The sequence below is a fragment of the Pecten maximus genome, unplaced genomic scaffold, assembly GCF_902652985.1.
Source record: "Pecten maximus unplaced genomic scaffold, xPecMax1.1, whole genome shotgun sequence".
Taxonomy (NCBI): Eukaryota; Metazoa; Mollusca; class Bivalvia; order Pectinida; family Pectinidae; genus Pecten; species Pecten maximus.
In genome coordinates, this window is record NW_022980669.1 from 7430 (window position 1) to 22515 (window position 15086).

Sequence of the window (15086 nt, forward strand, 5' to 3'; positions counted from 1 at the left end):
TTTACGTATCGCTAGGGCACACTGCGACAGTATGCATGATTTGATTGGTCGATACGAAATTGATAGAACTTCGCCCATTGGTCGACCAATCGTTGTGCTTCATTTCGGACCAGTCGAAAAATTTACTTCGGTAGGTGAATTTCTTGTTGGAAACAGCTTCATATTTTTTGCACTTAAGTGCAAATAATTTTTTTGACACTTAAGTGCAGATCTTTTGCACTTAAGTGTCAAAATAACATAATGGCCATTTGGCTTTTTTTTGCACTTAAGTAGTTTCTGTATTTTATCCTAAAACGGCCGCCCATAGTACAGACTATCGCTTGACACTGTGCGTAGTCATAGCGACCGCTGCCAGGTCATAGCCCCGGGTGTTTACCTGTGTTACAATGTGTAGCTTTTGTTTTTATAACGGTACATTGCTTTTTCTCTACGACCTAAATGTTACAGAATTTATGCACAAACATACAGTACGTGATACGATAATTAATCAATCTCAAATACATGTAATAAATTTATGATCGGTAATTAACATCATTAACACTTGTATTGGGTAAACACGGATATCGGCTTTGTAACACCGTTACGTGAAACGACGACTCATTGAAAGATGCATGTTATTAACTACATACACATGTACATTTACGTATTAAGCAGTGATCACAAGAACTGGGTTGATTACACACAAATTAGTCAATAGTCGTCTGATACTTAAGAGTGGATGTCAGCAAGCATCGAGCAATTTTGGCAAAATATGGAAAGTGTCAAAATTACCAAAATGCTTCAAATTTACATATGTTGGTCTAAATGTACAGTAGACGGGTTGGAATTCTGGTGCAAACGCCACATAAGGTAAAATAACGTCATAGCTCGTTTAGCCAATGAGGCGCCGCTTTATATATATAGCTGTGTGATGGTAAATTTCCCGCGATCCCGTAGGATGCAAACATCCGAATGATGCTGATCACTGAAGCGACATGCCGACAACAGCTGCAGGTGTGCAGAAGAATGACCACAACATTGAAGGTAAGTCTTTGCTATTTAAATAAAAACCAACAAATATCGATGGATTTTTCTTCTTCTTATTTTCACATAGCTGCGATATCTTAGCTCTAGAAGACGGACGGATGATTTCTGTCACATGGAATAGCGACTGTTTGCCCTAATCATAATGCAACACTATTTTACATTTACCTGTACCGTTGTTTCTTGTTAGCTCACCTGGCAAATAAGTGCCGATCACAAGCATGATATATATATATATATATTGTAATAATAGTATTGATTGATGTTACTATTATATTATATTATTGCTTTGTTCATTCTCCTGTGGCCAATTTAACATTTTGTATATATGTAAATATCATGTATATCATATGTTTACACTGATGAGTCGTAAGACTTAAAGTAATAAATGAACTTGAACTTGAACTTAGTCCAAAGGACCAAGGTGAGCTTATGCCATACCGTGGCGTCCGTCGTCCGTCCCTCCGTCCGTCCGTCCGTCAACAATTGACTTATTTGACTTCTTCTTCATAACCGCTGATTGGAATTTAACCAAATTTGGTCAGAAGCATCCCTATGGGTAGGGGACTCAAAATTGTACAAATGATGGGGCTGATCCCCTGGGGGCCTCTGGGGCGGGGCCAAAAGGGGTCAATTTAGCTATTTTGATATAAACGACTTCTTCTCTGAAACAGAGCAATGGATATCGCTCATATTTGCTTGGTAGCATCACTATGGGGTGGGGATTCAAAATTGTACAAATGATGGGGCTGACCCTCTGGGGCGGGGCCAAATGAGGTCAATCGGGCTATATTGATATAAACGACTTCTTCTCTGAAACAGAGCATTGGATATGGCTCATATTTGCCTGGTAGCATCACTATGTGGTGGTGATTCAAAATTATACAAATGATGGGGCTGACCCCCCCCCCCCCCCAGGGGCCTGAGGGGCGGGGCCAAATGTGGTCAATTGGGCTCTATTGATATAAACGACTTCTTCTCTGAGACTGAGCAATGGATATCGCTCATATTTGCCTGGTAGCATCACCATTGAGTGGGCAAATTGTATAAGTGGTGGGGCTGACCCCCCGGGGTGCTGAGGGGCGGGGCCAAACAGGGTCAATTTGGCTAAATTGGTATAAACAACTTCTCCTCTGAAACTAAGCAATGGATATCTCGCGTATTTGCCTTGTAGCACCTACCGTATTTGACCTAATAAGGGCGCAGGGCGCGGGTAATTGACAGTGGGGGCGCCCTTATTAAGATTAGTTATTCTGAAGTTTTATGAAACAGACTATACCTTATAGCAGAATACCCAAGGTTGTGGAAACGGTAAAATATTCAGTCATCAAAATATTCCAGATGAAGATATCTATTCATTATCATATATTAAGCTTAAACATCACTTGAATACTCCTGTAAACTTGTAAACCATGCCAGCTGATCTTTAGACCAGAGAACGTGTGGTCCACCATTGATGTTCAAATGGAACTCTTTTGTGTTCTATTTATAGAAACAGGTGATTTCCCAGATCATATCAGACATCGTTTTCTTTGACCTCATAATTGATTTACAATGTCTTTTACTAGCTTTCTGTTCTGAACAAAAGTTATTTATCAACAAGAATGAAGTCCTTACTTTATCTTCAAATAAAGATGGTAAGTTATTATTTGTATGTGTGTTTAGTTTTGGGTGCTCTTTGCACTGACATGTCATCTGTAGCCTGTAGGAATACACAAAATGTAGCGAAAACATGTGTTCCAGTTACTTAATTTGCTGAGGAAAATTGAACACATAAAGTAGCAAAATATTTCACATCAATTATTACTTTTGAACACCATTTTGACACTCAGTCAAAGATTTATTTCCTTGAAAAAAGGTAGGGGCGCCCTTATTAGGGCAGGCGCCCTTATTAGGTCAAATACGGTACTTGGGGTAGGAATTCAAAATTGTACAAATGGTGGGGCTAACCCCCTGGGTGTCTTAGGGGCGAGGCCAAAAAGGGCCAGTTTGGCTAGATTGATATAAACGACTTCTCCTCTGAAACTAAGCAATGGATATCTCGCATATTTGACTGGTAATATCCCCTTGGGGTAGGGATTTCAAAATTGTACAAATGATAGGGCTGACCCCCCTGAGGACTGAGGGGCGGGCCAGAAGGGGTCAATTTTCCTAAATTGATATAAACAACTTCTTCTCTGAAACTAAGCAATGGATAAATATATGTCGCTCATATTCGCCTGGTAGCATCCCCTTGAGGTAGAGATTCAAAATTGTACAATTGGTGGGGCTGACCCCGGGGGGCCAAAAGGGATCAATTTGGCTAAATTGACATTTTTAGAATTACAATAAAAACAATGTTCATTTAACCATATGAAATGCCTATGATATATTGACATAGCAATACCAGTGGCAAATATACTTAGCATAGTTCTTGTTTCATATATCATGAAACCAGGTGAGCGATACAGGCCCTCTGGGCCTCTTGTTAGTATGAACAAAATACCATCGTAAACCAGGGAGAATAGGTACTTAAGTAATGTTAAGACTACCACAGATTTTTTTGGCTGGTAGCGTTAACGTCTGATCATGAAAAGGATGACGAGTGACTCATGTTTATAATTTATGTTATGGGAGGTGGAGGTTGCAACTTATCATTACAGACTATAAAACGTTTCTTCAAGTGTACATGTATGTCTTTATATACATATAGGCCTGCTCCCCTTAGATTAGTGTCGCAAACGCTCCAACCCTATGAAACAACCGACTAGATCAGAAGGGACAGGCCCCAAGCTACCAAAGTTTCTTCCTGTGTCTGCGTTAAACCGTGACAGCTGTTACAATGGACTCAATAGAGAGCTTATAATTATATATCATTGTAAACCTGGTAAATACTAGCCACAGTATATCGCTGTGCTAGAGACATCTTCTTTTTAGCTCAATCAGTTGAGCGTAATCAATCCCTAATCATGCGCTCTGTTACATTGACACAAATATCGGGACTCTATACTCGGCCTTGCTCCAAAAGCATCGCTGTTACCCTTGGAAACTCAAGGTTAAGTTCTTTCCTGGATGGGGAATATGTAACCCTGGTAAATACCAATCGCAATATACCGCTCGGCTAGAGATATAGAGAGATCTTCTCTTTAGCTGGATCAGCTAGTAAGCTAGAGGTTCCAGGTTCGATCCCTAGTGGAAGCAGTGTTTTGATTTGATTAATCATGCGCTCTGTTACATTATTAGCTCACCTGGTCTGAATCAAAGGACCAAGGTGTTCACATGTTATGTCATATCGTGGCTTCTGTTGTTAGGCCACCAGTCCGTCAACAAATTACTTCTTCATAACTGCTGATTGGGATTAAGGTAAACCTCTGGTTAGTTCAAACACACATTTTTTTCTAGAAAAACAATCATTGTTTAGCTTGTAATTATTCAAACTCAGTCAATTTATTTAGACCCACATTTCGGATAGTTCGAACTTTGCCTAAGAACCGATTAAAGCTTGAGAATTTGTATCGCTTAATATTGTATTGAAAGATCGCCCCCTGAAAAAATTAACAACATATCGCATCTACAGAAATTTAAACTTTGTGGTAATGGACTACAGTTATTGCATGCTCATTGATCGATAAAATCCAAATAATTTTACAAACAAACCATCTATTCATGCCACATATTTTACCATTAATTCAGTACCTTGACTGTCTAAACATTCTGTGAACCGACACCAAAACAGAGCTTCAGGCTCCAACTATGTATAACATAAACGTAGTAAATGATCACATCCCATGTATACCAATGTCATTTGTGAATTTTGTGTATTGTGAGGTGAGCCACTGTTTACTATGATCACACCCAGACGTACCATCTTTATTTATTGGTTATAATTACTGACATAAAATGACTAAAGGATTAGTCAGTAAGTATTACTGACTAATAAATTACTTCTCCCGTAATAATGACACAATGACATAAATATAGAGTAATCACTTGATGGCATATATAAATATTCTAAAGTATGTGAGGAAAAGACAATGTCATAATTAATAATTGACTTATCAGAAGTATTATTCTTTGATGAGAGAAGGTGGGAGTGGGGGGTTAAGAATGATAGTTACTAAGTTAGTCAAATCTTCCTGATCATGAAGATTCGACTAACTTATATACATGACCTTTCAAGGAAATGTTGTGCAACTTTGACAATTTTTATATTGTCAGCTGGAGAAATGTCATCCTTACAAAGAAGATCTATGTTTATAGGACCGTACCATAAGAAATCAGCTGAGAGTGTTCTTCTTAGCTGACATACAAGGGACAAATTAGGAAAAAGTGATAGCAGTCTTCACAGGGATGCCCACATTGACAATAGACAGAATCTACAAGATTAGTGCTAAAAAGATCATAATTAAGTGAACTTGATCAATTTCTTACTTGGCTGTGAAGAATATTAAGTTTTCTAGGACTATATAGCTAATAAATGCTTTATATAATAATTGTTACATATATTATTTACTGCCATTTGTTTACATTAGACTTGAAGGATCTTTGAGAAGGCAAGTTTCTAATATTGTTATTCAAGTTGTTCCAAAATTTTGAAGTAGAAGAATAAAAAAGTTTTTTTTTTAAAATGTGCATTTCGCGAAATATAAGGAACTACATTGGCAATATACGTTGATTTCTTCATATAAGAAATCTGTTTTTGTAGATATGTGTAGCCCTGTTACTATTCTTGCAGCTTCTAAATTTATTTTTTTCTGATAACAATGAATTTTTTGTACCACAGTTGTCCCATACTTCCCATGCATATTCAAGTAGACGTTGTATAAAAGTAAGATACATTTTTTCTAGTGAATTTCTATTTAAAATAAGTTTTTTGGTTTACGAAGGGTAGCTATATATATATATATTTAGTTACTTAATTTACTATGTTTTCTACATGAATGTTCTATTTACAATCATTGATAAGGATAAGTATTAAGTGTTTATGCTGGTTAGTGATTTGGATGGGGGTATTGTAAAATGTGAAAGACGGAACAAATGGAAGTTGCATACTGTAGCTATATAAGATAATTAGGTCCTCAGTTTTGGTAGGGCTATAAAGTACATCAGTCATTCATTGGACCTTGAACTTCAGTAATATTTAAGATATTGATAGAATAGGAAAGAGAAATATCGATATCGCCTGTAACAGCCCTAGACAGAGAGAAAAGATCATTTATGTATAACAAAACCCCCATTGTGACAAGACCATTGATAAGCGCAGCGTGTTATTATACAATGAGTGTCGAGGTAAATTACAATCCACAGAATGTTATAGTTACCCATAGAGGTCTTAATTAGTGGCAAGTAATTACATGATTAGTGTTGGGAATTACTATATTTCCAGTGATATTGTTCACTTATAGTTATTAGTTGTTGAAGCCAGTTATAAATTTTGAAAATTTTCATGTTTTAGTCAAACCATTTAAATTGATTCGTCATAGTCAGGGGTAAAACAATTAATCATCGATTAAATTGATTAATTAGAACAATACTATATAAAATAGTATGATGGAAGTTATATAACAGTATAACACAACCAATATGATATTAAAGATTGTGACATTTCGATGACTACACTGTCACCTTCATCAGACTAATGACCATTGTGAAGCGTACTAACACTGTCTTGTGTATAGTGTATGAGATGGTAATAGACTCGGTCTACTCTGAAGGATGTTTCGTCTCTATCATGATCCTATTGACACAAAATTCAAAAATAGTGTTCCTGGGTATTGGAAAGGTCAAAATGATACAATATATATTGCGATACACTAAAATGATACATGATACCAGTATTGCAAATAGAGGAGTGTCTGTTAATTTTTGTTGAAAGTGTATAATGTCTTTCAATATCTTGTAAACAAAATTGCTTCCTTTCTATTTTGTGTTTTTTTAAGTCTTTTAATAGATTAGAATAATGAAACATTATAATTTAGATTGTTAAACTTTTTAGAATTATTACTTTTTTATTCAACAAAGACATAATTTTTTTACAGACAATTATTTCAAATTCAGATAATTCCGTCTATATGAATAGATCCAATGTTAATATCAACAATAAGCTGTGATTTGTAATTTGTTGTTCTTTGATTTACCAGAAAGGTATATGCTAGCTTAATACTTATACATTGTATGTATATAAATAATTGGTATTATTAAAATATTGAAGAAAACTTTCCTTTCACATTTGATATCAATTCGATAAATGTTTACAATCCAATTTTATATTTAAGTAAATGTTATTTAATTAAGCTTGTGCATTACAAACTTAAAGTAGGCATATTGCCTTGTTTTGTTCAGGGACTTGATTGCAGTGCAGCCACTGACTTTCGATTTTGTTTTTCCAGACATAAATGCAGGTCTGTTGTCCGTCACCGGCGCCTATAACTGCTTTCACTTTCATAATCTGGGTTACAAAAACGCATTTCCGGTGCGTCTAAATGACCCGATTTTTTGTATGCATGGAAACGTTATTTAAAGTACAGAAGTTATCTTATGTATTCAGATTTAAGAAATAAGCATAAAAGGACAAGTCAAAACGATATGCATATACAGCGATATAACAGCATTTTTTTTTTGAAGTATGGTATACCAATCCAGCACTAAATATAAGTGTTAATTAGTACGCTTCAGGTTGGTCATAAGTCTGATAAAGGTGACAGTGTACTGTAGTCATCGAAATGTCACATTCTAAAAAAAAAACATAAGTTGTATTATATTTGCCTATATAAGACTAAATATGATAAAAGTGTACATAGGTTTAATATGAAGACAAATTATATTTACACATATCAATTCAGAAGAAAAACATTGATTTATGCTTTATATATTTTTTTTTAAATGTGCTATATGATTTTTAATAAAAATTCATGATGTAATATTTAAATTGCATACACACCACAATCTCGGAAAACTCTCAACAAGATAATATCTTTCATTGACTTAATAGATCAATACACAGTTTACACTCTGCATACCTGCTCTTCCGCCAATATAAATAAACATGTACTGTTATCAGGCCTTCACAATGGCAGCACCTGATCGCTGCAGTGACTTGGGGGCAGTGGATTTAGTTATCAGTTGTATGTAAGCAATTCTAGAATTATATAAATTCTGGTCACTGGCAAAGTATGTTAAGAAATAATCTCGTATCGTTCAAGCTACATTAACTGTGTGTACCCAGTTAGCTGGACAGTCTGCCATGATGATTCAAACTTTCGTTATTTTGACGATGTTGACTTTGATAGTTTGAACTTATATTTAGTTCCATTTTTTGAACAGGAGCGACAATATTTGTTTTTATTTGAACTCACAGGAGGTTTACTGTAACCCAATTTTGCTGGAAGCATTCATATGGTGTACAGATAATTGGACTGACCCCCCTTGGGACAGGGGCGGGCCAAAAGGGGTCAATTTGGCTATATAGCTAGTATATTAATATAAATATTTTTAGCTCACCTGGTCAAAATTAGTTTAGGATGTTGCTTTTGTATCAGATGTTTTAGTGTTTTTTTACTAACAAATTTAAGAAAGTTAGATGGGTGTGTGAAATTAATTAAGTTCCCAATCGTCTTTAAATACAGAAATAAAAAACAGGGTCCATGAACATTTATACATGTGTGCATTATCTGGTTACACAGTTGTGTGTCACCAAACATTTGTACAATGTAAAATTGTCTTTCTTGAGTTGAAATTGATATATGATAGAAAACGTTTAAAATGATTGCAGAAAGTGTGCGGAAGTAAATACCCTCACTCTGCAGATTGTTTTCTACCAAAATAATTAACATGATTCAACATGTATTACACCAGCCATTTTCTGTTGGTGCTGCAATAATTAGTTATCAGTACCACAGTATATAAATATATGTGGATGTTTATCAAAAATTTCCATTGGAAATTACAATTTACTAGGTCTATACTGTGACAGGTTTTAAATGTAAATTAAAAAGTGTGACACAATATTAATGGCCTAGTGGTAGTGTCTTCTGTAGAGGGGCAGACAAGTCTATGTTAAGTGCTTGATCCTAGCTGGATACACTAAAGCGTACCATATTAGGCTCAATAAGTGCCCATGTCCCTATAAATGCCCCTCTCCTGTGACTTCTCAGGATTCGTGTAGAGATTGACTAATGAGATATATATATATATATCTACTAGCAAAAGTCTGTATTTAAAGTCTATTCTTGTGTTACTTAGTAAAACATGTACAGTCTACTGGTAATGATCAGGAAAATGACTTGTTCCAAATGACATATCACACAGGCACTTCCAATATGGTGACTACCCGAAAAACTTTTAGACACTTGAGAATGAGTCCCATAGGAGTAATACCCCACCTGCAAGCATCCATTGAATTTTCCTCATTCAGCACCCTGAGATCTTTTTAGGTTGAATACTTGCATGTTCATATGTTATATGGGTATATTCATGTGTAGTTTTGTGTATAGCAGTATAACTTTAAATGTTTTTTTTTTTTATTTCAGTCAACTTTAATGATGACAACTGTAAAGGCTCCTGTAATCAAGAGAGTTCTGAGGTTAGTGACATTGGTCACATATCTATGCCTATAGGAGGACCATCAGAAATTCCAGCTCCCTGATGCATCAAAAGAACGGCTTTTTAAAGATGATGTTCAGGTAATGAGCTATTTTTCTTTCATAATGAACTTATAAATGAACATATGAATAATTCAATAAATAATTCAGCAATCTAGTCAGTACAAATGTAAGGTACCACAGTGGCCTACATTATTACGTCTTTTTTAGTGTATGACATTCTACCTCTAGCCTTGAATCTCTGGGTCACAGTGGCCAAGTACGTAGTTAAGTTGTCCCTCATTTTATCACTTATCCTCAATCTCTGGGTCACAGTGGCCAAGTAGTTAAGTTGTCCCTCATTTTATCACTTATCCTCAATCTCTGGGTCACATTCAAAATCAAAATCTTTGATGGCAGTGATGCATAATCCTCAAACATGATATATATTTTATTATTAAATAAAAACAAAACCATATTTCAAAAATGAATGAACAAGGTTAAGCAAAAATTTGCAAATGTAACTTCGAAAAAAGATCAGTTGCTATGCACAAGTAAGGTTTTCCTGCTTTATCAATGACACCTGCCATACAAATATAGGTCAAATCAATGATACATGCCATACAAACCTAGGTCAAATCAATGATACCTGCCATACAAATCTAGGTCAAATCAATGATACATGCCATACAAACTTAGGTCAAATCAATGACACCTGCCATACAAATCTAGGTCAAATCAACGACACATGCCATACAAATCTAGGTCTTGATTTTGTTTTACGTTCCATTAACAGCCCAGGTCATATAAGGATGTGCCAGGATTGGGAGGTGGAGGAAAGCCGAAGTACCCGGAGAAAAACCACCGGCCTACGGTCAGTACCTGGCAACTGCCCCACATGAGATTTTAACCTGCCACCCAGAGGTGGAGGGCTAGTTGTAAGAAAAACAAATGTGTTTATAGGAGAAACATTTTTTAGAAGATCTTCAAGATCAGTAGTATATAAAGATCTTTGGAGTTATTCCAAAGACACCTTTAGTTCCAGGCCTGGAATAACACGGCTTTTTTCACTAACGTAAGAAATACCTGATAATAGGAAAAAATATTAGTGAACTATTCAAACTTTTCTTAGACAAAAACTACAGATTTGTGATGAAACCTAGTGTTTCCTTAGTTGTCTTCCATTTATCTTTTTTCTCTTAAATCATACACAATATTTTTCTAAAATTTGTATAACATGTATTTAATACCTGGAGATTTGTTATAAACATGATTTTCTCTAGATAATATAATAATGAAAAATAATGATATTCTGCCATTCTGTCAATCATGTATACAAGTCATATATATATATACCCTGACCAGGCCTCGAACTCACGATCTACGGCACCCAATCGCCTAGCCAGAAATACCTGCAGCTTATACCGCTGCGCCACATCGGCGTTCTTAAAAAATAAAGTTTCAATGGCACAGTGATGGTCAGCCCGATACCTTGACATGATCATTTTTGAAGTTGTCTATAAAATGATATGAATACCTGGATCGCAATGCATTTACATACATGGATACAAATTGTACATATATTATATATATTTCTCTCAGTACAACTACGACAGGAAATTCAAATCTATATCTTCGGATCACCAACACATAGTGTATATGATACGTATATAATATATATATATAATTAAAAGTAAATAATGCCCTTGTGATGGATATACATAGTAATAATAATGATAAACACAAACAAGAAATCACAAGCGCTTTCACATGCTTTGAGAGCAGCTCTTCAGGTGTAATGAAAGGGTTTATTTGTGACGTCATCACTGTGTGCTATATTTGTATATGTATAAGGTTTATCTTCACAAAAACGGTATACATTAAACAATGCATATATGAGTTTGTGCTTGAGCTTGACAATGAGACCAGTTGGTCTTGAAACATTAAAACCATACTTGTATGCATTGTTACATATACTGTATGTGTAAAGATAAACCTTAAGAATGTGTGTGAGTGTGTGTGTGTGTGAGAGTGTGTGTGTATGTATTGAAAATAGCAATAAACCAACACAGATACAAATAAGCACTTTCGCTCCATCATGGAAGCTCTTTAGACTATTCAATACAAATCGATTAATTGTATTGAATGTATGCAAGTCATGTACTTGTAGAATACTATGTATAAAGTGTATTTGATATAAATAAAACAAAAACTGAAAACATATGCAAATATTTGTTAAATAAAGCATAATTGAAGTATTTTCAGGTATTTTTAAACATAACATTATTTGTTCAAAATCATTTGTTTCTTACCAATTGCCTAATACTCTCAAGTTTATTTTTTCAGTCGCAGCTTCAGCCTGCAGAAAAGGTTGTTGGTAAAAAGAGAGGAAGATCTGGCATGAGACATTTAAATGTGCTACAAATGTTTCAAACCAATGTAAGTTCACATACATGTAGTATATTCACCATGCCATATCCAGAAGAAAAAAAACCCAACAATATAGCTAGCCATTACTGATGTTTTAAATAATGGATATGCTACACGAGTGGTGATAACCGTCAGAGGCCACACCCATACTTAGGTATTGAGTTTTATATGATAAATGCTTTATGTTCGGTCAGATGAAGTGAATTACAATCAAAACTAGCAATTACTGATGTCTTAAATAATGGATATGCGTGTATACCATATTCATGTCTAATAGTTCATAAGTTCACAATCAAATTTTTAAAATCTATTTGTTTGAGGACTAGTTGATATTCAAAATAACTCATCTGTCAGCAAAATATACTCATCAGGACAAGAGGATGCATGCCTTTGCAGGGGCTTGTACATCTTTGATAATGGTTACATTCCAAATTCAACATTAAATATGAAACTGTCATAGGACTGTTAGATTCTTACTATGCCCTGATTTTCTCAAGCTCAATATGTCATCCGATTGAAATAAAAGTTTATGATTCCAAACACATATGATTTGTCTGAATTAGATAAAGGGGTGTAGGGGAATGTATGTTTCAACAAGATTTTTTTTTATATCAAATGGATACCTTTTTCCAATGTTTCCATTTCTTCCAAAGATCAGGATCATGGGTATTGTTTTCAAATTGTATGTGTCTAATTGTATGTGGCAGTATTTTAATAAATCCAATAATTTTTAAATTCTTGTCATACCAGCCAAGCTTGGTAAATAAAGCCTTCTGCAAATAATTTCTGTCATTGATATGAATTGGATCATGCATGAAAATAAGTATTTTATGCCATGAAATGATATGTGGTGTTTTTTTTGTTTTGTTTTTTTCAGGATGCCTTGACATATGACAGAATGCATGAAAGCCCTATAACCTTTTGTGCCAGAGAGATATTGCTGGTGACCATGTGGCTGGTATTGAAATATATAGGAAGTTCCACTACAGACAACATTAGACACCAAGACTAAGATCTTCATTATTGATACATTCTTATGTATATGTAACAGAAGAAATAATCATTGATTCTTTCTTTGTAGCCCACCATCTATTCAAATCACCTTTCATCTGTTGACCATTCTTAAACAATTCTTGTTATTGCTATTTCTTAGAGAGCACTAAAGGGATTATTTTTATTAGCTCACCTGGTCAAAAGGGCCAGTGAGGCTATGCCATGTAGCAGGGTCCGTCATCTGTTAACATTTCTTTTAAATAGCTACAAGTCCTGAACAAATGAATTAATTTTGATGAAATTCTGTCTGGGGAATTATTGGGCAAAGGAGACCTATTGTTGTATAAATGGAAGGCGTGGCTCTGTTGGGTCCAGAGAGGGGGCCTAACAGGGGAAATGTTGCAAAAAAAAATGAAATGCTAACAAACCTCTTAAATTCCTCCTTTTTGAAGAATGACAGGATTTGGTCCATTTCCAATTAAACCAAGTTGGAAAATGCAGCATAAAAGGTAGAAAAATGATTGCAATATGACAAAGTATTTTGCCTTGATTAATGAAATATAAAGATGAGCGATACAGGCTCTTGTATTTTATATGTAGCTTTCCCATGGTCCTTAGTTGTGCATTTTCCATTATGTGACAGATTACAATCAGTAATGGCAACCAGGAGCTATGTTAAATTTTGGCTATTGAAGTTTGTTTCCGCTATTTCTTAGAAAATGATGAATGCATCTTTCCCTAAGAAAATGATGAATGCATCTTACTCAAATTACTTATGTAGGTTCGCCTTGGTCCCTTAATATGCTTGTTCAATTATAGGACCCATCAGAAAGAAAAATAACATGGCCAACAAGTGGCCATTTTGGATTTGTAAAATTCATGTTTGTTACCACTATTTCTCAGAAAGTACTAAATAGATCTTTCTCATGTTTCATATAGAAGTTCCCCATGGTCTTACATTCAGATGGCATTTAACATGAAAATGAACGAATCTTTTGTTGACCTTTGTTTTATTGCTACCTTGTTTAAATACTCTGGGTGATAAGATGGATTGCATACAAATGGCTGTATACATACGAGGATATATAAATTGAAATTGAATCAGAAAATCTTTTAGAAATCACTGTTTCGCATTCGCATAATGTGTTCCATCAACATAAATTTCAATTTCAATTAACCAAAATCTGAATACTAGGTACAAATTTCTTGTTAAAATATGTTGGTTTTTCCTTTATTGAAACCATTGTAAATTTTTGTTTTTGTTACCAGAAAGGGTTTGTTATAATGTTGCATAGTGATCTGCTTCTAATTACTATAAAGGAATGTTTGGTCCTTTTATTAGTCCCCTACAAGTGAAACCATCCTTCTGTCAGTCCATCCACTCAGTTTTCTACACTTTTCTTAGCCTTATTTCGAGGTATATTGCAGAAAGATGGTATGTAATTTCAGTATGAGTAGAGTTTAGGGATTTTGGTCAAGGTCACTGTTACTATTTTTAGAGGGGGCCGGTAGGGAACATGTATTACTTTAGCAATACTCAGTATGCTTTTTTTTTCTTTATGCTCCCAAATTTTAGGTCATCTGACCAAAAGGGTCAGGATGACCTAAAGTCATTGTGCTGTGTCTATTCTTAATGAAGACATTTAGTTACATTTATCAGGGACATGTATGAAAGAGAGTACCAGGTACTTCCTTTGTAGCTTGTCTCTTCAATTAGAAGGAGAGCTAATGTTGTCACCCCAATGTCGGCATTGGTTTTCCAACTTTAAGCTCAGTGTGCAAGTATTGAAAGGCATTAATACATCTCTTTATAATTGTACTATGGTACTGATATTTGACTTTAGGCTCCCAGTGGGTTAGATTATCATCTCCCAGAGTTAAACAAACAGAATTTTTGGAGGGAAAAACCTGCATTTTGATATATTTTGAAATTAGACAAAAAAAATAAGTTGGTGGTGTTTTGGTTAAAAGGCACATATCACTTTATGATTGTACTATGGTACTGATATTTGACATTAGTGTCCCTGTGGAGTTAGACATATTTTGCATTTTTGAAGATATGAGAGATCTTTAAACTATTTA

The 15086-nt window shown here is 34.9% G+C and overlaps 1 long non-coding RNA gene across 1 annotated transcript; it reads left to right on the forward strand.

The window, feature by feature from the left end:
- Window positions 1-823: 823 nt before the first annotated feature.
- On the forward strand, window positions 824-13832 carry LOC117319614. Its single transcript, XR_004530782.1, has 5 exons — window positions 824-1023; window positions 9531-9683; window positions 10378-10455; window positions 11928-12020; window positions 12889-13832. It is a non-coding gene; the product is annotated as an uncharacterized LOC117319614 (long non-coding RNA).
- Window positions 13833-15086: the final 1254 nt, after the last annotated feature.